Genomic DNA, 26,885 nt, shown 5'->3' with positions numbered 1-26,885 from the left:
CCCGACTGACAACCCTACACCCGACTCTGACACCCAACTTTGACACCCGACTGACACTCGACACCCGACTCTGACACACGACACCTGACTCTGACAACCGACACCCGACTGACAACCAACACCCGACTCTGACACCCGACTGACACCTGACTGACACGCAACTCTGACACCCTACACCCGACTCTGACACCCGACTCTGACACCCGACTGACATCCTACTTTGACACCCGACTGACACTCAACACCCGACTGACACTCGACACCCGACTGACACACGACACCCGACTCTGACAACCGACTCCCGACTCTGACACCCGAATCTGACACCCCACTCTGACACCCGACTGACACTCGACACCCGACTCTGACACACGACACCTTACTCTGACACCCAACTCTGATACCCGACTGACACCCGATTCTGACACCTGACTGACACTCGACACCTGACTCTGACACCCAACTGACACCCGACTCTGACACCCGACTCTGACACCCGACTCTGACACCCGACTCTGACACCCAACTCTGACACCCGACTGACACTCAACACCCGACTGACACAAGACACCTGACTCTGACACCCGACTATGACACCCGACTGACATCCCTACATCCGACTCTGACACCCAACTTTGACACCTGACTGACACTCGACACCCGACTCTGACACACGACACCTGACTGACAACCGACACCCAACTCTGACACCCGACTCTGACACCCTACACCCGACTGACACTCGACACCCGACTGACACACGACACCCGACTCTGACAACCGACTCCCGACTCTGACACCCGAATCTGACACCCCACTCTGACACCCGACTGACACTCGACACCCGACTCTGACACACGACACCTTACTCTGACACCCAACTCTGATACCCGACTGACACCCGATTCTGACACCTGACTGACACTCGACACCTGACTCTGACACCCAACTGACACCCAACTGACACCCGACTCTGACACCCGACTCTGACACCCAACTCTGACACCCGACTGACACTCAACACCCGACTGACACAAGACACCTGACTCTGACACCCGACTATGACACCCGACTGACATCCCTACATCCGACTCTGACACCCAACTTTGACACCTGACTGACACTCGACACCCGACTCTGACACACGACACCTGACTGACAACCGACACCCAACTCTGACACCCAACTTTGACACCCGACTGACACTCAACACCCGATTCTGACACGCGTCACCTGACTCTGACAACCGACACCCGACTGACACCCTACTTTGACACCCGACTGACACTCGACACCCGACTCCGACACCCAACTTTGACACCTGACTGACACTCGACACCCGACTCTGACACATGACACCTGACTCTGACAACCAACACCCGACTCTGACACCCGACTCTGACACACTACACCCGACTCTGACACACTACACCCGACTCTGACACCCAACTTTGACACCCGACTGACACTCGACACCCGACTGACACAAGACACCTGACTCTGACACCCAACTCTGACACCCAACTCTGACACCCAACTCTGACACCCAACTCTGACACCCGACTGACACCCAACACCTGACTGACACCCAACTTTGACACCCGACTGACACTCGACACCCGACTGACACAAGACACCTGACTCTGACACCCAACTCTGACACCCAACTCTGACACCCAACTCTGACACCCAACTTTGACACCTGACTGACACTCGACACCTGACTCTGACACATGACACCTGACTGACAACCGACACCCGACTCTGACACACTACACCCGACTCTGACACCCAACTTTGACACCCGACTGACACAAGACACCTGACTCTGACACCCAACTCTGACACCCAACTCTGACACCCAACTCTGACACCCAACTCTGACACCCAACTCCGACACCCAACTCTGACACCCGACTGACAACCGACTGACAACCGACTGACACTCGACACCTGACTCTGACACCCGACTCTGACACCCGACTCTGACACCCGACTCTGACACCCGACTCTGACACCCGACTCTGACACCCGACTCTGACACCCGACTCTGACGCCCAACTCCGACGCCCAACTCTGACGCCCAACTCTGACACCCAACTCTGACACCCGACTGACAACCGACTGACAACCGACTGACACTCGACACCCGACTCTGACACCCGACTGACAACCGACTGACACCCGACTGACACCCGACTGACACCCGACTGACACCCGACTCTGACACCCGACTCTGACACCCGACTGACACCCGACTCTGACACCCAACTCCGACACCCAACTCTGACACCCGACTGACAACCGACTGACAACCGACTGACACTCGACACCCGACTGACACCCGACTCTGACACCCGACTCTGACACCCGACTGACACCCGACTCTGACACCCGACTCTGACACCCTACACCTGACTGACACCCAACTTTGACACCCGACTGACACTCGACACCCGACTGACACAAGACACCTGACTCTGACACCCAACTCTGACACCCGACTCTGACACCCGACTGACAACCCTACACCCGACTCTGACACCCAACTTTGACACCCGACTGACACTCGACACCCGACTCTGACACACGACACCTGACTCTGACAACCGACACCCGACTGACAACCAACACCCGACTCTGACACCCGACTGACACCTGACTGACACCCAACTCTGACACCCTACACCCGACTCTGACACCCGACTCTGACACCCGACTGACATCCTACTTTGACACCCGACTGACACTCAACACCCGACTGACACCCAACTCTGACACCCAACTCTGATACCCGACTCTGACACCCGACCGACACTCGACACCCGAATGACACACGACACCTGACTCTGACACCCAACTGACACCCGACTCTGACACCCGACTCTGACACCCAACTCTGACACCCAACTCTGACACCCGACTGACACCCAACACCTGACTGACACCCAACTTTGACACCCGACTGACACTCGACACCCGACTGACACAAGACACCTGACTCTGACACCCAACTCTGACACCCAACTCTGACACCCAACTTTGACACCTGACTGACACTCGACACCTGACTCTGACACATGACACCTGACTGACAACCGACACCCGACTCTGACACACTACACCCGACTCTGACACCCAACTTTGACACCCGACTGACACAAGACACCTGACTCTGACACCCAACTCTGACACCCAACTCTGACACCCAACTCTGACACCCAACTCTGACACCCAACTCTGACACCCGACTGACAACCGACTGACACCCGACTCTGACACCCGACTCTGACACCCGACTCTGACACCCGACTCTGACACCCGACTCTGACACCCAACTCTGACACCCAACTCTGACACCCGACTGACACCCAACACCTGACTGACACCCAACTTTGACACCCGACTGACACTCGACACCCGACTGACACAAGACACCTGACTCTGACACCCAACTCTGACACCCAACTCTGACACCCAACTCTGACACCCAACTTTGACACCTGACTGACACTCGACACCTGACTCTGACACATGACACCTGACTGACAACCGACACCCGACTCTGACACACTACACCCAACTCTGACACCCAACTTTGACACCCGACTGACACAAGACACCTGACTCTGACACCCAACTCTGACACCCAACTCTGACACCCAACTCTGACACCCAACTCTGACACCCAACTCTGACACCCAACTCTGACACCCGACTGACACCCAACACCTGACTGACACCCAACTTTGACACCCGACTGACACTCGACACCCGACTGACACAAGACACCTGACTCTGACACCCAACTCTGACACCCAACTCTGACACCCAACTCTGACACCCAACTTTGACACCTGACTGACACTCGACACCTGACTCTGACACATGACACCTGACTGACAACCGACACCCGACTCTGACACACTACACCCGACTCTGACACCCAACTTTGACACCCGACTGACACAAGACACCTGACTCTGACACCCAACTCTGACACCCAACTCTGACACCCAACTCTGACACCCAACTCCGACACCCAACTCTGACACCCGACTGACAACCGACTGACAACCGACTGACACTCGACACCTGACTCTGACACCCGACTCTGACACCCGACTCTGACACCCGACTCTGACACCCGACTCTGACACCCGACTCTGACACCCGACTCTGACGCCCAACTCCGACGCCCAACTCTGACGCCCAACTCTGACACCCAACTCTGACACCCGACTGACAACCGACTGACAACTGACTGACACTCGACACCCGACTCTGACACCCGACTGACAACCGACTGACACCCGACTGACACCCGACTTACACCCGACTCTGACACCCGACTCTGACACCCGACTGACACCCGACTCTGACACCCAACTCCGACACCCAACTCTGACACCCGACTGACAACCGACTGACAACCGACTGACACTCGACACCCGACTGACACCCGACTCTGACACCCGACTCTGACACCCGACTGACACCCGACTCTGACACCCGACTCTGACACCCTACACCTGACTGACACCCAACTTTGACACCCGACTGACACTCGACACCCGACTGACACAAGACACCTGACTCTGACACCCAACTCTGACACCCGACTCTGACACCCGACTGACAACCCTACACCCGACTCTGACACCCAACTTTGACACCCGACTGACACTCGACACCCGACTCTGACACACGACACCTGACTCTGACAACCGACACCTGACTGACAACCAACACCCGACTCTGACACCCGACTGACACCTGACTGACACCCAACTCTGACACCCTACACCCGACTCTGACACCCGACTCTGACACCCGACTGACATCCTACTTTGACACCCGACTGACACTCAACACCCGACTGACACCCAACTCTGACACCCAACTCTGATACCCGACTCTGACACCCGACCGACACTCGACACCCGACTGACACACGACACCTGACTCTGACACCCAACTGACACCCGACTCTGACACCCGACTCTGACACCCAACTCTGACACCCAACTCTGACACCCGACTGACACCCAACACCTGACTGACACCCAACTTTGACACCCGACTGACACTCGACACCCGACTGACACAAGACACCTGACTCTGACACCCAACTCTGACACCCAACTCTGACACCCAACTTTGACACCTGACTGACACTCGACACCTGACTCTGACACATGACACCTGACTGACAACCGACACCCGACTCTGACACACTACACCCGACTCTGACACCCAACTTTGACACCCGACTGACACAAGACACCTGACTCTGACACCCAACTCTGACACCCAACTCTGACACCCAACTCTGACACCCAACTCTGACACCCAACTCTGACACCCGACTGACAACCGACTGACACCCGACTCTGACACCCGACTCTGACACCCGACTCTGACACCCAACTCTGACACCCAACTCTGACACCCGACTGACACCCAACACCTGACTGACACCCAACTTTGACACCCGACTGACACTCGACACCCGACTGACACAAGACACCTGACTCTGACACCCAACTCTGACACCCAACTCTGACACCCAACTCTGACACCCAACTTTGACACCTGACTGACACTCGACACCTGACTCTGACACATGACACCTGACTGACAACCGACACCCGACTCTGACACACTACACCCGACTCTGACACCCAACTTTGACACCCGACTGACACAAGACACCTGACTCTGACACCCAACTCTGACACCCAACTCTGACACCCAACTCTGACACCCAACTCTGACACCCAACTCTGACACCCGACTGACACCCAACACCTGACTGACACCCAACTTTGACACCCGACTGACACTCGACACCCGACTGACACAAGACACCTGACTCTGACACCCAACTCTGACACCCAACTCTGACACCCAACTCTGACACCCAACTTTGACACCTGACTGACACTCGACACCTGACTCTGACACATGACACCTGACTGACAACCGACACCCGACTCTGACACACTACACCCGACTCTGACACCCAACTTTGACACCCGACTGACACAAGACACCTGACTCTGACACCCAACTCTGACACCCAACTCTGACACCCAACTCTGACACCCAACTCTGACACCCAACTCCGACACCCAACTCTGACACCCGACTGACAACCGACTGACAACCGACTGACACTCGACACCTGACTCTGACACCCGACTCTGACACCCGACTCTGACACCCGACTCTGACACCCGACTCTGACACCCGACTCTGACGCCCAACTCCGACGCCCAACTCTGACGCCCAACTCTGACACCCAACTCTGACACCCGACTGACAACCGACTGACAACCGACTGACACTCGACACCCGACTCTGACACCCGACTGACAACCGACTGACACCCGACTGACACCCGACTTACACCCGACTCTGACACCCGACTCTGACACCCGACTGACACCCGACTCTGACACCCAACTCCGACACCCAACTCTGACACCCGACTGACAACCGACTGACAACCGACTGACACTCGACACCCGACTGACACCCGACTCTGACACCCGACTCTGACACCCGACTGACACCCGACTCTGACACCCGACTCTGACACCCTACACCTGACTGACACCCAACTTTGACACCCGACTGACACTCGACACCCGACTGACACAAGACACCTGACTCTGACACCCAACTCTGACACCCGACTCTGACACCCGACTGACAACCCTACACCCGACTCTGACACCCAACTTTGACACCCGACTGACACTCGACACCCGACTCTGACACACGACACCTGACTCTGACAACCGACACCTGACTGACAACCAACACCCGACTCTGACACCCGACTGACACCTGACTGACACCCAACTCTGACACCCTACACCCGACTCTGACACCCGACTCTGACACCCGACTGACATCCTACTTTGACACCCGACTGACACTCAACACCCGACTGACACCCAACTCTGACACCCAACTCTGATACCCGACTCTGACACCCGACCGACACTCGACACCCGACTGACACACGACACCTGACTCTGACACCCAACTGACACCCGACTCTGACACCCGACTCTGACACCCAACTCTGACACCCAACTCTGACACCCGACTGACACCCAACACCTGACTGACACCCAACTTTGACACCCGACTGACACTCGACACCCGACTGACACAAGACACCTGACTCTGACACCCAACTCTGACACCCAACTCTGACACCCAACTTTGACACCTGACTGACACTCGACACCTGACTGACACATGACACCTGACTGACAACCGACACCCGACTCTGACACACTACACCCGACTCTGACACCCAACTTTGACACCCGACTGACACAAGACACCTGACTCTGACACCCAACTCTGACACCCAACTCTGACACCCAACTCTGACACCCAACTCTGACACCCAACTCTGACACCCGACTGACAACCGACTGACACCCGACTCTGACACCCGACTCTGACACCCGACTCTGACACCCAACTCTGACACCCAACTCTGACACCCGACTGACACCCAACACCTGACTGACACCCAACTTTGACACCCGACTGACACTCGACACCCGACTGACACAAGACACCTGACTCTGACACCCAACTCTGACACCCAACTCTGACACCCAACTCTGACACCCAACTTTGACACCTGACTGACACTCGACACCTGACTCTGACACATGACACCTGACTGACAACCGACACCCGACTCTGACACACTACACCCGACTCTGACACCCAACTTTGACACCCGACTGACACAAGACACCTGACTCTGACACCCAACTCTGACACCCAACTCTGACACCCAACTCTGACACCCAACTCTGACACCCAACTCTGACACCCAACTCTGACACCCGACTGACACCCAACACCTGACTGACACCCAACTTTGACACCCGACTGACACTCGACACCCGACTGACACAAGACACCTGACTCTGACACCCAACTCTGACACCCAACTCTGACACCCAACTCTGACACCCAACTTTGACACCTGACTGACACTCGACACCTGACTCTGACACATGACACCTGACTGACAACCGACACCCGACTCTGACACACTACACCCGACTCTGACACCCAACTTCGACACCCGACTGACACAAGACACCTGACTCTGACACCCAACTCTGACACCCAACTCTGACACCCAACTCTGACACCCAACTCTGACACCCAACTCCGACACCCAACTCTGACACCCGACTGACAACCGACTGACAACCGACTGACACTCGACACCTGACTCTGACACCCGACTCTGACACCCGACTCTGACACCCGACTCTGACACCCGACTCTGACGCCCAACTCCGACGCCCAACTCTGACGCCCAACTCTGACACCCAACTCTGACACCCGACTGACAACCGACTGACAACCGACTGACACTCGACACCCGACTCTGACACCCGACTGACAACCGACTGACACCCGACTGACACCCGACTGACACCCGACTCTGACACCCGACTCTGACACCCGACTGACACCCGACTCTGACACCCAACTCCGACACCCAACTCTGACACCCGACTGACAACCGACTGACAACCGACTGACACTCGACACCCGACTGACACCCGACTCTGACACCCGACTCTGACACCCGACTGACACCCGACTCTGACACCCGACTCTGACACCCTACACCTGACTGACACCCAACTTTGACACCCGACTGACACTCGACACCCGACTGACACAAGACACCTGACTCTGACACCCAACTCTGACACCCGACTCTGACACCCGACTGACAACCCTACACCCGACTCTGACACCCAACTTTGACACCTGACTGACACTCGACACCTGACTCTGACACACGACACCCGACTCTGACACACGACACCTGACTCTGACACCCAACAATGACACCCAACTCTGACACCCTACACCTGACTGACACCCAACTTTGACACCCAACTTTGACACCCGACTCTGACAACCGACTGACAACCGACTGACAACCGACACCGACTCTGACACCCGACTCTGACACCCGACTCTGACACCCGACTCTGACACCCGACTCTGACACCCAACTCTGACACCCAACTCTGACTCCCGACTGACAACTGACTGACACTCGACACCCGACTCTGACACCCGACCCTGACACTCGACACCCGACTCTGACACCCGACTGACACCCGACTGACACTCGACACCTGACTCTGACACCCGACTCTGACACCCGACACTGACACCCGACACTGACTCCCAAATGACACTCCACACCCGACTCTGACTCCCGACTCTGACTCCCGACTCTGACTCCTGACTCCTGACTCTGACTCCCGACTCCTGACTCTGACTCCCGACTCTGACTCCCGACTGACTCCCGACTCTGACTCCCGACTCTGTTTCTGACTCGACTCTGTCTCTGACTCTCGACTCTGTCTCTGACTCCCGACTCTAAATCCCAGCCCTAATCCTAAACCTAATCCTAATCCCAACGCTAATCCCCCAACCGTAACCCTAAACCTAATCCCAACCCTAATCCCAATCCTAACCCTAATCCCCCAACACTAATCCTAATCCCAAACCTAATCCCAACCCTAATTCCAACCCTAATCCTAATTCCAACCCTAACCCTAATCCCTACTTTAACCCTAATCCCAACTCTAACCTTAATCCCAACTCTAACCTTAACCACAACCGTAACCCTAACTTTAGCCCCAACCCTAACCCTAACGGGAAAATTGAAATACATTTTTTTATGGTGCTTGAACCCTCTAGGGTTGCAATCATCAGCGGTATCATTCAGTGTGAAGGGACCTTAAGGACTTACTAGTCCACTAATTGTACAGTTTTATTGAGTAAATAAGGACCACTGCACTGCTATAAGAAATGTATGTGACAAGGTTCCCTGATTTCTATAACAAATGTTAGTGGTCTGATTAATGAAAATTGCCTCAGAGTAAAACCATTTTGGTTGTCCATAGCAGCCAGAGGTCAGCTTTCATATTTAAAACTGCTCAGGTAAAATGAAAGCTGACCTCTGTTGTCGGGGCAACTAGAGCTGTCTGTCAGGCAGTTTCACTGTGTGAGGTGTTATGATATGGTGGCCTAGGAGCAGCATGGGGGACACTCTGGAGAAGGTGGTACCTGTACTGACCGCAGACCCTGAACTTAACACCGCAACTAGAAGCAGCCGTGGGATGTACCTAACACTCCCTAGACACCTCTTCACAGCCAGAGATCTAAATACCCCTAGAGATAAGAAAAGGGAAAACTATCTTGCCTCAGAGAAAACCCCCAAAGGATAGACAGCCCCCCACAAATATTGACTGTGAGAGGAGAGGGAAAAAACATACGCAGACTGAAACCAGGATTTAGCAAAGATAGAAAGGAAAGAACAGAGTACTATGTGGTCAGTATTAAAATACTAGAAAATATCCACCACAGAAAAATACAAAAGCTCCACATCTAACTAAAGATATGGAGGGTATATCTGCATCTCCAGAGATACCAGCATGGCTGAACAAATCCTTTCACAGACCAAGCTGGACAAAACAAACATGAAAATGAACTGAACTATTAAGCCCACAGCATGTGGACAGCAAAAAGCAAAGCCAGAACTTATCTTTGATGAACTGCACAGCAAGCAGGAGAGACCAGGAAAGGATGTGAATCCTCCAGGAACAATGGACAACTGGCACTGACTAAAGGGTGAAACCAGACTAAATAGCCCAGTCCGAAGTGGCCACACCTGATGACTGCTGTGAAAGACAGACAGCAGCGCTACCACTTATAACCACCGGAGGGAGCCCAAGAGCAGAATTCACAACAGTGAGGCCTGTTTTTCCTAATCTGCTAGTCACCTTCTAATCTAACTTTACTATCTTACAGTCGACACCTGATACACTGCTGTAACGCTGGCAGCGCTGTTAAAGCACCATGTATTTCCTTCAGGAAATGCCTATCTAGTTATTCTTCTTCTCCGCACTTTCCGCAATTAATGCGGCCCGAATCACTCGACGTAGAGACCCCGTTCAGGTGGTGTTTCGAAGCCCTCGGTGGGGACAAGCATGCTATGTATTTTTGGAGTCGATCCAATTTGTAGTTATTTTAAAAAATCGCATTTTAAGAAAAAATTTTCCCATAGGAATGGCGACCTTTCCATGACCCGCAACTGACAAGAATTGAAGCCACAGGGCAGGTGCACTGACCTTACAAAGATGGCAGCTATACAAATGTACGGTGTCTGTATATAGGGGGATGTCTGTATATAGGGGGATGTTTGTATATAGAGGGCTGCCTGTATATAGGGGAAAGTCTGTATATAGGAGGATGTTTGTATATAGGGGGATGTCTGTATATAGGAGTGGTATCTGTATATAGGAGATGTCTATATATAGGGGATGTTTGTATATAGGAGTAGTGTCTGTATATATGGGGTGTAACGGGGTCTACCAAGCTGGGGTACCTCTTTCAGTACCACCCTGTGTTTCAGGAGGTCCACTTTGCTTTGGCTGGAGTCTGAATGAAGGACGCTGGCTGGAATTCCTTGATTACATGAGAGCATATAAAAGCTGACTGCTTCTCCACGTATTTCCAGTCTCACACACTTTATTCACAGGACACAAAATATATTACACAGATACAGAGGGCAGGCCAATAGAAAAGCAGCAGGCCAGACATACATTACAATAGCCGCAGGGGGCCGGAGCCTGCCGATATTTACTGTGGGAATTACAAAGGTGGGGGGAAGACAGAAGGGGGACATCTTGTCCCCTCTGCCCAGGGGCGCAGCCTGTGGGCTGATGCATCTCACATGGAACCTATTATTCATACATATAACTGCACAACATATTCTGGGTGCTGAGTGGTTCCGTAACACGGCTCCCCTTTTCAGCGACGCGATCGACATACACAGTCTGATCCTTAACGGATCGGTTTGGGGATGACTAGTGATGAGCATTCCGATACCGCAAGTATCGGGTATCGGCCGATATTTGCGGTATCGGAATTCCGATACCGAGTTCAGATTTTTTCAGTATATCGGATACCGGAATTGGAAGTTCCCACAATTCAAAGTGCCCGAATTCAGCCAATGAGGAATGATTAGAAGTGTGGGCACATCCTGTTCTGCATGGTGGGCATGGAAGTACTGGCATGGCTGTGATTGGCTGCTGAAATGATGTCATGATGCACTATAAAGTCGCTGCCGCCATTTAGGGCTCACTCTGCTGTGAATTCAGTTAGGGACAGGACGCTGTGTTCTGACTGAGGGCCAGTTTAGAGATAGCGATTTGCTTCATTGTGCTTTACCTAGGCTAATTTAGCAACTGCTGTGTGAGATCCTTGCTTTTGCCTTGCATCGCTGTTCACAGCTGTCTGCAAGGTCTCTGTGTGTGTGAGTGCACATCGCTCTGTCTGCAGCCGGTTGCAGTCAGCTCAGGGTGCGTGACTGCCTCATACCGTTCAATCCATTGTCCTTTTTTGCAATTAGTGCAGCCTGCTGCACATTTTTGAAATGTATCCTATTAGTGGCTTTCCCTCCGTATCCTGCTAGATTGTGGAAAAACACTAAATAGGATTACATAGAGGAGCTTGTTTTGGCCTTGCAGTGCCATTCATGGCTGTCTGCACAGTCTGTGTGTGAGTGCAGCTCACTCTGTAGTCAGTTCTGCAAAAAAAAAAAAAAAATTAATAAAGTTCACCAAACACACCACTTTACAGTTGTGTAGGCCACATTAGCTCATATTAAAGTCTAGTCCACACTTTAGAAAATTAGTGTTTCTTATACCTGTTAGGAGCTGTTCAGGAATAAGCACACTAAAGGTACCTTCACACTAAACGATATCGCTAGCGATCCGTGATGTTGCAGCATCCTGGCTAGCGATATCGTTGAGTGTGACAGGCAGCAGCGATCAGGATCCTGCTGTGATATCGCTGGTCATTGGTTAAAGTTCAGAACTTTATTTGGTCGTCAGATCGCCATGTATCGTTGTGTTTGACAGCAAAAGCAACGATACCAGCGATGTTTTACAATGGTAACCAGGGTAAATATCGGGTTACTAAGTGCAGGGCCACGCTTAGTAACCCGATGTTTACCCTGGTTACCAGTGTAAAATGTAAAAAAACAAACAGTACATACTCACCTTCGCGTCCCTCGCCGTCCGCTTCCTGCACTGACTGAGCCCCGGCCGTAAAGTGAAAGCACAGCACAGCGGTGACGTTACCGCTCTGCTGTTAGGGCCGGCACTCAGTCAGTGTAGGAAGCGGACGCCGGGGGACGCGAATGTGAGTATGTACTGTTTGTTATTTTACATTTTACACTGGTAACCAGGGTAAACATCGGGTTACTAAGCGCGGCCCTGCGCTTAGCAACCCGATGTTTACCCTGGTTACCCGGGGACCTCGGCATCGTTGGTCGCTGGAGAGCGGTCTGTGTGACAGCTCTCCAGCGACCAAACAGCGACGCTGCAGCGATCTAGATCGTTGTCTGTATCGCTGCAGCGTCGCTTACTGTGAAGGTACCTTAAGCCCTTAGTACTTTTCTGCTTATCTTTATCAGTCAATCAAGATGAAGAAGGCAGGGAGTAAAGCTGGAGTTACACTAAACGACTTACCAACGATCACGACCAGCGATACGACCTGACCGTGATCATTGGTAAGTCGTTGTGTGGTCGCTGGGGAGCTGTCACACAGACAGCTCACTCCAGTGACCAACGATCAGGGGAACGACTTCGGCATCGTTGAAACTGTCTTCAACGATGCCGAAGTCCCCCTGCAGCACCCGGGTAACCAGGGTAAACATCGGGTTACTAAGTGCAGGGCCACGCTTAGTAACCCGATATTTATCCTGGTCACCATTGTAAAAGTATAAAAAAAAAACACTACATACTCACATTCTGATGTCTGTCAAGTCCCCCGCTGGCGTCCACAGGGTTAAAACTGCTTTCGGCAGGAGCGCTGCTAATATGCACGCGCTGCTGCCGAGAGCTTCCCTGCACTGAATGTGTCAGCGCCGGCAGTAACAGCGGTGATGTCACCGCTGTGCTCTGCTTTACGGCCGGCGCTGACACAGTCAGTGCAGGGAAGCTCTAGGCAGCAGCGCATGCATATTAGCAGCGCTCTTGCCGAAAGCAGTTTTAACCCTGTGGACGCCGGGGGACGTGACAGACATCAGAATGTGAGTATGTACTGTTTTTTTTTTACTTTTACAATGGTAACCAGGGTAAATATCAGGTTACTAAGCGCGGCCCTGCGCTTAGTAACCCGATATTTACCCTGGTTACAAGTGAACACATCGCTGGATCGGCGTCACACACGCTGATCCAGCGATGACAGCGGGTGATCAGCGACCAAAAAAGGTCCTAATCCTTCCCATCGACCAACGATCTCCCAGCAGGGGCCTGATCGTTGGTTGCTGTCACACATAACGAGATCGTTAGCGGGATCGTTGCTAATGTCACCAAAAGCGTGACGTTGCAACGATATCGTTAACGATATCGTTATGTGTGACTCAGCCTTAAGGTACGTGGGCGCGGAGCAGGGAGAGGACGTGGGGATTCTGTGCCTGCTGCGGGCACCGGTGACTCATCATCACCCAGTTTCAGCAGGGAACAGTCCTTCATGCGCAGCTTTGTAGGAGATAGCCGTACACAGCTGCTGCGTGAAGAACAAATTGAAGCCGTTGTCGGATGGATGGCAGCTAACGCATCGACTTCAATTAGTGCCACATCCTCTCAGGTACAGAGCACTGGAGAGCACCCATCTGTCTCTTTACCACCTGCCAAATTACCCAGGCAGTCAGAGAGCCCAGGACAGGAGCCATCTCTACTTCTGTTCTCTGAATCTCTTGGCTTGGAAACAGGGGGCCAGCCAAGCAGCATTGGAGAAATGGAAGAAGAGGCAGTATGCAGTGATGCCCAACAGCTTTGTCTCTCTGACTCTGAAGAGAAGGGTGGGCCAGTGCCTCTGGTCACCACACCGCAGTACGCATCTGATGATGAGACTCAGGTGCCACTTTCTGGTGCATACTGTGTGTTAGAATCAGGCTGCACTCAGATGTCGTCCGAGTGCAGTCTGTTATACCGAAGGCGACGGAAACAAAGAGTGGACCCACTGGACCGTGGGACCGAACCTCCCCTGAGCGAGCACTCCAGAGTGGAACCAACCCCTATACAGGGACTGTTAGAAGGCAGGCACAGGGAAAACTAGTACCACGGAGGCCAGGACCAGGGATCGGCTCCAGGAAAGGAAACAGGGAGAAAAACGGGGAAAAACAGAAAGGGAAGAAGGTGAAGGAGGAGAACCTGGGTGAAAAGTAAAGGAGCTGAGGATCGGACTGAGGAAAGGAAAAACACAGGAACTGCGGAACACGGGAGCAGGAACTGAAAGAGAAAAAAGGAGAACAAGAGGTTAAACAACACAGGGCTGGCAAGGCACAAGACTGGGAATGCACAGGACTGGTAAAGCACAGAAAACTATGCGGCCTAACTAAAGCAGGAAAACACAATAATCAGGCGCCTCCACAAAGGGAGGAGGGCCAGAAATACCTGAGGCCAGACACTGATTGTCAGGAAGTACTTCCGGGTCAGGTCATGGAGGGATAGAAGAGCAGAGGGAGCGCGCGCAGTCAGAACCTACTGTGCCTGTACAACCCACAGGTGCGCGCAGCTGAGTGCAGGGAGGACGCGCGCCGGGATGCAAGCACCAAGCCCCGGAGTGAGGAGGACGCAGCAAGGACATCAGCTGACCTGGACTCGGCAGCAGCAGGGGGAGCGCCAGGAACAGGAGCCGAGGTAACAGTACCCCCTCTCTTACACCCCCTCCTACTACTCTCAGACAAAAACTTCTTAAGAATGCGAGGAGCATTAATGTTCTCCCTAGCTTCCCAAGACCTCTCCTCAGGACCAAAACCCTTCCAATCAACCAAAAAGAATGTCTTGCCCCTGATTCTTTTGGAAGCTAAGAAATCCTCCACCTCAAAAACGTTATCTGCAGAGATTGGAGGAGGAGAAGGACTAGGAACGGAATGAAAACGATCAAGAATGACCGGTTTTAGGAGAGAGACGTGGAAGACATTAGGAATACGGAGTGAGACAGGTAACCTGAGCTTGTAAGCAACATTGTTAATGCGCCGAAGGACTTCAAAAGGACCGATATAACGAGGTCCAAGCTTGTAAGAAGGAATCTTCAATCTAATATATTTTGAAGACAGCCAAACCTTTTTGCCAGGAAGAAAAGATGGAGCCTCCAGACGCCTCTTGTCAGCATGTCTCTTCATGCGTTCACCTGACCTCTTCAGGGCTTCCTTAGCCTCCAGCCAGATCTTGGAGAAATCCACAGTCACAGAGTCAGCTGCTGGAACCCCGGTGGAGGCAGAGATGGGCAATGGAACCCTGGGATGCATGCCATAGACCAAAAAGAAAGGAGACTTGCCTGAAGACTCGCCAGGGTGGTTATTGTAGGCAAACTCAGCCCATGGAAGAAGACTTGACCAATTATCGTGATGTGCATTAGAGAAATGGCGAAGATAGGTCGCCAACACCTGATTGACACATTCCACTTGCCCGTTGGTTTGACGGTGATACGCGGAAGAGAAATCCAATTTGACCTCCAGGAGACCGCAGAGAGCCCTCCAAAATCGAGAAGTAAACTGCACACCTCGATCTGACACCATGTGTGACGGGAAACCATGAAGTCGGAAAATATGAATTTGCCAGTTCATGAGCTGAAGGTAGTTGCTGTAACGGAACAAAGTGTGCCATCTTGGAGAAGCGGTCTACTGCTACCAGACTGGTAGTGAAACCGGAAGAGCAGGGTAGATCCGTGATGAAATCCAAAGCAATGTGTTGCCAAGGAGTAGAAGGAACAGGTAACAAAAGCAAAAATCCAGAAGGTAATCTTCTGGGAACTTTAACCTTGGCGCAAGAGGAGCAAGAAGCAGACAAGTCAATCACATCTTGGCAGAGAGAGGGCCACCAGTAAAACCGAGAGATGAGCTCCAAAGTCTTTTTAACCCCGACATGACCAGAGATTTTGGAGGAGTGGCCCCACCGCAACACTTGAGTTCTCTTGGTCTCAGGAACAAAGGTCTTGCCAGGCGGTGGAGTAATCAACCTCATGGGAGCCACAGAGATGACCTTGAGAAGATCAATGATGTGAGAGAGATCCTCCTCCACATCTTGAGGTTGAAAAGACCGGGATAAGGCATCTGCTTTGACATTCTTCAGACCAGGACGAAAATGCAATTCGAAATCAAAGCGAGCGAAGAACAAGGACCACCTGGCCTGTCGGGGATTGAGCCTCTGGGCTGACTGGATGTAGGCCAGATTCTTGTGGTCAGTGAAGATGATAAACGGATGAACAGCTCCCTCCAGCAAATGGCGCCACTCCTCAAGGGCCATCTTGATGGCTAGCAACTCTCTATCCCCAATAGAATAGTTGCACTCTGCAGGAGAGAAGGCTTTAGAAAAGAATCCGCAGGAAACCAATCGACCGGAAGAAGACTTTTGAGATAACACTGTGCCAGCTCCAGTGGAAGAGGCGTCCACTTCCAGGATGAACGGCTTATTAGCCTCAGGCCGATGCAATACTGGTGCGGTAGAGAAAGCCTGTTTAAGACTAGAGAAAGCCTCTTCGGCCTCTGGAGACCAAACAATAGAACTGGATCCCTTCCGAGTGAGGTTGGAGATGGGCTTGATGATGGACGAGAAATGCGGAATAAATTGTCGGTAGTAGTTAGCAAAAGCGTTGGATAGCTTTCACCCCAACCGGACGAGGCCACTGAAGGATAGCGGACAACTTCTCTGGATCCATCTCCAATCCATTCTCGGAGACAATATACCCCAAAAAGGGCAAAGAAGATCATTCGAAGAGACACTTTTCCATCTTAGCATAAAGGCGATTCTCCCGGAGGCGCTGCAGGACCAGACGAACGCTTCTTCTGTGGGAAGACAGATCCGGTGAGAAGATGAGGATATCATCAAGGTAGACCACAAAGCAGGAGTAAAGCAGATCCCGAAAGATGTCTTTTACAAATTCTTGAAAGACTGTGGGAGCGTTACACAAACCAAAGGGCATGACAAGATACTCGTAATAAATCATAAATTCCAAACCAATACTACACCCTCACCAACAGGTTATTGGGGTGCCAGGATATATAACGGTTCAGTGCATGCAATAGGGAAACCAAAGAAAGAAAACAAAGCACCAAAAGAACCAAATAATCATAGAAAATCTTTATTGATTAAAAGGAATAACAAATACCATAAAAGCACAGGGAATGACAGGAAACACACCACAAAAGGGTGGCAGGGTGGTCACTGACAGGCAAACATATACTAGTAAAAAGGTGAGCACTAGTAACGCTGACAAGTATAAAGATGGAACCACAGGCCAAAAAAAGGGACCCAAGAGTATATATATGAATCACTACACCGTGTAACAAGTACTATACACACGAAGGTCTCGGGCAACTTGCCAATATATGTGAAAAAAATGCGTAACCATATAGTAAGTATAAATATTAAGTATTAAGGTTTACCTGCAGGACCACGATGCCACCCACCCCAACGCGCGTTTCGGCTACGTGCCTTCTTCCGGGGGTATGGCATCATGGGAAAAGGTCGGCTTTTTATGAGGGTAAGCGGCCAATCGAAAGTGAAAACCAGCCCGTATGTCGGCGCATGCTCAGTCGGATCGCATGCCGCGGCTGGAGCAACGCCGAGGGCGTCAAGCGAGGAGATGGAAGCGTCACCAAAGTACCGCCCACATGGAATCACGTGAGCGGCAGAGATGGCGCGACCATCAGCCAAGCCTGGAGGACGCCACCAGAGTTGCCCAGCAGCGGAGCGCCGGCGAGTATGCGCACAGGGTCTGGTAAGTGGCCACAACACGCAATGATAGTGTCTTAACAGTCAATTCCAAACAATGGATAAAAACAGAGTATAGGCTGTATAAGGTATAAAGTCCGACCATGTGCAGCTCAAAAGGCTGATGCATATAAATATACAAGAAAAGTAGTGCAAAAAAGTGCATAGTGCAACATGTATGCAATATAGATACCTCCGAAAATAACGGGGAAAATATGAAAAAACATCAAATATAAAAGTATAAAATATATATACAAACAGCATAATTATACAAAAGTACAGTATATGCAATAAGAAAAGTGACAATATCATTGATCCACTTGAGGTGAAAAGTGCTGGTGCACGTGATGATGTCCTGCACAGGTCCGAACCAAATTTGAAATATACATCTATACCACTGAGATAAAAAGGGGGGGCCAATACAGGCCAAACCTAAAAGAAAATAATGAATTATTAAAAAACTGAAAAAACAACAGAAAAATAAAAAGCAAGACAATAAAGACAATGCCAATTAAAAAGTGTAAAAAAGGGACGATCATAGGAATGAGGCGAAACTCAGGGTTTCATTAAGGCCATGGGGGTGTAACGTCTGCAATTTCCATATCCACCGTGATTTTTTCTGCGCCAGATGGCGACTCAAATTGCCGCCACGTAGATTGACAATCAGGTGATCAATGCCCTTGATCCTAAAGCCAGAGGGATCGCATGAATGGTAAAGCTTAAAATGTCTAGGAATAGTTTTTAGACAATCCACATTCTCCTCTTTGGAAGCTGCCAAAATATCGCAAACATGTTCGCGTGCTCTGACCTTAAGGGTGCGTGTCGTGAGCCCAATATATATCTTGCCACAGGGGCAAGTCCCATGGTATACCACCATAGTTGTTAAACAGTTGATGGTATGAGTAATTGCAAACTCACAACCGTCAGAGGAAAGAAAATGGGTGGCAGAATCAATGTTCGAACACGCTACACATCTCCCACAGGGTCTGCAACCCCACTGAGGGCGATTAGTACTAATCCCACTAGAAAAAATTGGAGAAAGAGACACAGGTGGAAAGTAACTCCTTACTAAGTGGTCACCTAGGTTCTTAGATCTACGTGCTGTAACAGAAGAGTGGGAGGGGAAATACTGCTTCAACACAGGATCAGTGAGCAAAAAGGGCCAATGTTTGGCCAAAATATCAGACATTTCTCTCCACCTAGAATGGTATTGCGTAACAAGTCTAACCTGATTTGTGCACTTGGTTTGCTTGGGTGAGTAGAGGAGATGATGACGATTAGAATGCTTGGCCCTGTTATAAGCCTTCTTAATACTCCTTCTACTGTATCCACGATCCACAAAGCGATTCTTCAAATCTTCAGCTTGGGTTTCAAATATTTAGTTAGTGGCACATATCCTTTTAAGTCGGAGGAATTGACCCGTGGGGACCGCCCCAATCACATGGGGTGGGTGGGAAGATGAGGCATGCAAAACGGCATTAACAGCCGTCTCTTTACGGAAAACACTGGTCAAAAGTAGGCCGTCCACACCTCTCTCCCCCAGGACATCTAGAAAATCAATTAAAAAAAAATCACATTTGTAAGTGAGATGCATGTTCAATTGATTCTTGTTTAAATCCTGTATAAAGGTCTGTAACTCAAAAGGTGTACCTCGCCAGATCAAAAATATGTCATCAATGTAGCGGGCCCAAAATATGACCCGCTCCATTGATGACACACGATTCGACGAGAACAGATCCCTCTCCCACAGCCCCAGGAACAGGTTAGTGTACAAAGGCGCACAGGCCGCGCCCATCGCTGTTCCCTTGAGCTGTAGGTAGAAGGATCCGTTAAAAAGAAAAAAATTGTGTGTGAGAAGGAATTTCAACAAGAGAGACAAAAAATCGATGTCACTGGGGGAGAGACTGGTCATGGAAAGAAAATGTGAGACAGCCCTCAAGCCATCCTGGTGGCGAATATTGGTATAGAGCGACTCGACGTCACATGTGACCAGGAGCATGTCCTCGTCAACATGGACGGAGTCCATTTTTTTAAGAAAATCAGATGTATCCTTCAAGTAAGAAGCTATAGTCTCCACCAGGGGCTTGAGAAATGAGTCAACAAATTTGCCAATGTTCTCCATAAGCCCACCCACCCCAGAGATGATGGGCCTACCTGGTGGTGTATGGAGGTGCTTATGTACTTTAGGTAACAAATACAAAGTTGGGATACAATGATCCTTCCCCAACAGGACATCACGGACCTGGATAGTAATCACATCGTCCGAGAGGGCCTTCTGTAAGATTTTAGCCAACTCCTCTCTAAAAGAAATCAATATTTATACTTACTATATGGCTGCGCATTTTTTTTCACATATATTGGCAAGTTGCCCGAGACCTTCGTGTGTATAGTACTTGTTACATGGTGTAGTGATTCATATATATACTCTTGGGTCCCTTTTTTTGGCCTGTGGTTCCATCTTTATACTTGTCAACGTTACTAGCCCTCACCTTTTTACTGGTATATGTTTGCCTGTCAGTGACCACCCTGCCAACCTTTTGTGGTGTGTTTCCTGTCATTCCCTGTGCTTTTATGGTATTTGTTATTCCTTTTAATCAATAAAGATTTTCTATGATTATTTGGTTCTTTTGGTGCTTTGTTTTCTTTCTTTGGTTTCCCAAGATACTCGTAATGTCCATCCCGGGTGTTGAAGGCAGTCTTCCACTCATCCCCTGGGCAAATACGAATGAGATTGTAGGCTCCACGTAGGTCCAACTTCGAGAAGATCCGCGCCCCTCTCAAGCGATCAAAGAGCTCTGGAATTAACGGCAGAGGGTATTTATTTTTTACCGTGATGTCATTCAAACCTCGATAGTCAATGCAGGGATGTAAAGAGCCGTCCTTCTTTTTCACAAAGAAAAAGCTGGCACCAGCAGGCGAGGAGGATTTCCTTATAAAACCCTTTGTGAGATTTTCTTGGATGTACTCAGACATGGCAGACGTCTCAGCAGGGGATAAAGGATAGATCCGACCTCTGGGCGGTGTGATTCCGGGACGTAACTCGACAGGACAATCATAGGGCCGATTAGGCGGAAGAGTCTCGGCTTCTTTCTTGTCGAAAACGTCAGAAAAGGACCAATAGGCAGGAGGCAAGCCCACGGGGCCAGACGAGCATTGAGAGACCGTAACTGGTCGGACAGAAGCCAAGCACCTCTCTTGACACGGATGTCCCCACCGAAGAATCTCACCAGAACGCCAATCCAGGACAGGTTCGTGAGTCCGAAGCCAAGGAAGACCGAGCAAAAGGGGATGAGACAAATTGGGCAAAACGTAGAGAGCAATCTTCTCTTGGTGCAGAGCTCCCACTTGGAGAGTTACCTCCTCGGTAACCATAGAGACGGTCTCCTGCAGAGGCTTGCCATCAACGGAAGCAATCATTCGTGGACATCTCAGGGTGACCACCGGAATCTGGTATTTCTTCACCTCCTTAAGCCAGATAAAGTTACCTGCCGCACCCGAATCCAAATATGCTAGTTCTGAGCCATGTCTCTGACCCTGAATTATAAGAACAGAAAGAGTAAGAGGTGGAGAGGATTCAAACACACTTAGGGAGGCCTCTCTTACCTGTCCTAAGTGGAGGCGTTTCCCGGCCTCTCAGGACATGAATGCAGGAAATGAGATGCTCCACCACAGTACAAGCAAAGACCTTGTGCCAGCCTCTCTCTTCTGCGTTGGTTCGCCATCTTGACCCGATCAACCTGCATGGGTTCAGGAGCAGCACTACCGGAAGAAACCGAAGGCCGAAGAGTGAGAGGACACTGAACAGATAAAGAGGAAGGGCGCATAGGCCTCCTCTCCCTAGCAGCCTCTCTAGAGCGCTCTTAGAAGCGCAAATCAATGCATGTAGCAAGTGAAATGAGCTCCTCCAAGGCAGTAGGAGTATCCCGTCCTGCGAGCTCATCTTTAATCTTTCCCGACAAACCACGCCAAAAGGATCCTACCAACGCCTCGTTGTTCCACCCTAGTTAAGAAGATAGGGTACGAAAGCATATGGCATACTGCCCCACAGAGAGGGTACCTTGATGAAGATTAAAAAGAGCCTCAGTCGTGGAAGTGAGCCTTCCGGGCTCATCAAAAACCCTTCTGAAAGTGTCCAAAAAGGTGACTATACTGGTCACAATAGGGTCGTCTCTTTCCCAGAGGGGATTCACCCAGGAAATGGCCTCATCCTCCAAATGAGACACGATAAAGGTGACCTTAGCCCGGTCGGTAGGGTACTGTTGAGGCAACAAATCGAAGTGTAAACGACAATGGTTGAGGAAACCCCGACACAGTTTGGGATCGCTGCTGTAGCGAGGTGGTTTACCCAAACGAGGAGTAGGCGCTGTGGCAGTATCAGGAGGTCGGGAAGAACTTTGCGAAGAAGCCGATTGCAAGGAATGTAAGCGATCATCCACGGATGCCATATAAGACAGGATGTGCGCCTGGATATCACGCTGCTGTACCAGCTCTTGCTGGAGGCTGGCCAACTGAGTAGCATTCCCAGGATCCGCGGCTTGTAAAGCAGACAAGCGGGAATCCATTGTCTTCATAAAAGACATGATGCAAGTCTGGTTTTCACGCAAGAAAACCAACTCCTTCTGGGCTTAGGCCCCAGCGGGGTCCATGGCCTGATTATACTGTTAGAATCAGGCTGCACTCAGATGTCGTCCGAGTGCAGTCTGTTACGCTGAAGGCGACGGAAACAAAGAGTGGACCCACTGGACCGTGGCACCGAACCTCCCCTGAGCGAGCACTCCAGAGTGGAACCAACCCCTATACAGGGACTGTTAGAAGGCAGGCACAGGGAAAACTAGTACCACGGAGGCCAGGACCAGGGATCGGCTCCAGGAAAGGAAACAGGGAGAAAAACGGGGAAAAACAGAAAGGGAAGAAGGTGAAGGAGGAGAACCTGGGTGAAAAATAAAGGAGCTGAGGATCGGACTGAGGAAAGGGAAAACACAGGAACTGCGGAACACGGGAGCAGGAACTGAAAGAGAAAAAAGGAGAACAAGAGGTTAAACAACACAGGGCTGGCAAGGCACAAGACTGGGAATGCACAGGACTGGTAAAGCACAGAAAACTATGCGGCCTAACTAAAGCAGGAAAACACAATAATCAGGTGCCTCCACAAAGGGAGGAGGGCCAGAAATACCTGAGGCCAGACACTGATTGGCAGGAAGTACTTCCGGGTCAGGTCATGGAGGGATAGAAGAGCAGAGGGAGCGCGCGCAGTCAGAACCTACTGCCCCTGCGCAACCCACAGGTGCGCGCAGCTGAGTGCAGGGAGGACGCGCGCCGGGATGCAAGCACCGAGCCCCAGAGTGAGGAGGACGCAGCAAGGACATCAGCTGACCTGGACTCGGCAGCAGCAGGGGGAGCGCCAGGAACAGGAGCCGAGGTAACACTGTGCTGCCGAGACTACCCAGGAGAAGCAGTTGGTGGCAGAGGGTAGTGTAGATGATGAGGTCCTTGACCCATCATGGCGTGAGATACAGGAAGGTGGTGGGAGCAGCTCTGAGGAAGAGATTCCCCGAACGGGCCAAAGAGGGAGAGGGAGGGGGAAGACTGCAGTTCCTGTAGCCTCCACTTTGGCACCCGTTAGGAGCATACCTCTTCCAAAAGCCAAAACGGGCGCTCCCAAGACTTGCAGTGCCTGGTCCTCTTTTGACACAGTTGCAGATGACATTTGCTTTGTGAAATGCAAGGTGTGTCATCAGAAAGTCAAAAAAGGGAAAAATGTCAGCAACCTCAATACCACAAATATGTGGAAACATGTGCGGACCAAGCACGCGGTGGAGTTACAAAAACACACTGAAGACCTAGGCCAACCAACAGCGGCACCTACCACCTCTTCAGCTTGTGTTGTTGCCTCTTCCTCCGGCTCACACACAGCTGGTTCGGCTTCCTCACAGGATCGCCATGGAAGAACCTCTGGCACTGTTGTCCAGAGACCCACTGTAATTCCACCCACAGCACCACGTTCCCAGTCATCCTCACACTCCCAGCCCAGTCTACAGCCATCGGAAGCACAGGCATGGGAGAAAAGGCGGCCTTTCTCGGCAAACCACCCCTGAGCACAGGCTCTGAATGCTGGCATTGCAAAACTACTGTCCCTTGAAATGCTGTCATTCAGGCTGGTGGAGACTGACAGCTTCCGTAACTTGATGGCGTTGGCAGTCCCACAATACAATGTGCCCAGCCGCTTTTATTTCAGCAGGCAAGCCGTCCCTGCCCTGCACAAGCATGTGGAGGGACACATAAAACACGTGCTACTGAACGCCGTCAGTAGCAACGTCCACATCACCACCGATGCATGGACCAGACACCATGGACAGGCGCATTACCTTTCCCTCTCTGCCCATTGGGTTTATATTGTTGAGCCGGGAACAGATTGTGCGAGTGGTGCAGGACGTGTTCTGCCAACTCCATGGATTGCAGGAATTCAGTCTGTACGCATTGATTCCTCCTCATACACAAGTTCCTCAGAATCATCGCTGCAGGAGCCGTCACAGTCCACCTCCACATGGACCCGTGAACGTTTACCTGTTACGACCGACATGAGCACAGCTGTGGCTAAATGTCAACAGGCCGTCTTGAAATTAATTTCTTTGGGGAATCGAAGCCACACAGCGCAGGAGCTCTGGAATGCCATCAAGCAGGAGAGCGACGTGTGGTTTGTGCCAGCGAATCTCCAGCCTGGCATGGTAGTGTGTGACAATGGCCGAAATCTGGTGGCAGCTCTTGCCCTAGGCAACCTCACTCACATCCCATGTCTGGCACATGTGCTCAACTTGGTCGTGCAGAGTTTTTTGAGGGACTATCCGGATCTTGATGCACTGCTGCACAAGGTCCGGCTAGAGTGTGCTCACTTGCGGCGTTCCAGCATGGCAAGATTGCGCATTGCAGCTCTGCAGCGCCGATTCTGCCTTCCGGAACATCGCATCACATGTGACCTACCTACCAGGTGGAATTCCACGTTACATATGTTGGAGCGGTTATGTGAGCAGCAGCCAGCAGTAATGGAGTACCAGCTGCATCAGGCGCAAAGAAATCGCACTCCGCGCCGTTCAGACTTCACAACCACTGAGTGGGCCACTATGAAGGACGTCTGCCAGGTTTTGCGTTCCTTCGATGATTCCACGCGGATGGCGAGTGCAGATGATGCACTAGTCAGCATGACTGTCCCCCTTATCTGCCTGCTTCAACAAACACTGCAAGCACTAAGGGATGATGTTGTGGAAGAGGTGGAGGATGAGGAGTCACCAATTCCATCAGCTTCTGGACAGTCAGCGCTACGTGGTTCCTCACAAAGGCCTAGGCAGGGGTCACTTTGTGAGGAGGATGAAAAGGAGTCAATGGAGGAGGAAAACATCGGTCCAGAGGAGGGAGTTACACAATTCTCCAATAGTCAGTGTGTAGAGCGAGTGTGGGGTGATGCAGAGCAGGCAGAGATCACGCCTCAAGCAGAGGACAGCGTTTCTTGGCCAGTTGGCAGTCTGCAGCACATGGCTGATTACATGCTGCAGTGGCTGAGAAACGACCGCAGCATCGCCCACATTCTCAACACGGCTGATTATTGGGTGTACACCCTCCTAGATCCTCACTACCAGGACAACTTACAAAGCCTCATAACACCGTTGAACCGGGAGCGTAAAATGCAGGAGTACCAAGACACACTGGTGAATTCCATCATCTTCTCCAGTCCAAATGAGAGCAATGCTGCTAGTGCTTTACAAAGCAGCTCAGTGCGTCGAGGCAGTGGAGGAAGCTCTGCACAAAGAGGGAGAAGAAGCAGTGCCTCAGCACAAGGCAAGACCAGTATGGCCCAACTGTGGCACAGTTTTGTGTGCCCGCCACATATGTCTACACCATCACAGAAGGCTCCAGTCAGCAGGAGGCAACGTTTCCGTCAGATGGTGACAGACTACGTGTCTTGCCCTCTTACTGTACTCCCAGACAGCTCTTCCCCCTTCAAATTTTGGGTCTCTAAGC

This window comes from Ranitomeya variabilis, chromosome 6 (genome assembly GCF_051348905.1).
Source record: "Ranitomeya variabilis isolate aRanVar5 chromosome 6, aRanVar5.hap1, whole genome shotgun sequence".
NCBI classification, from domain to species: domain Eukaryota; kingdom Metazoa; phylum Chordata; class Amphibia; order Anura; family Dendrobatidae; genus Ranitomeya; species Ranitomeya variabilis.
Note: the sequence above shows the minus strand (reverse complement) of the source record.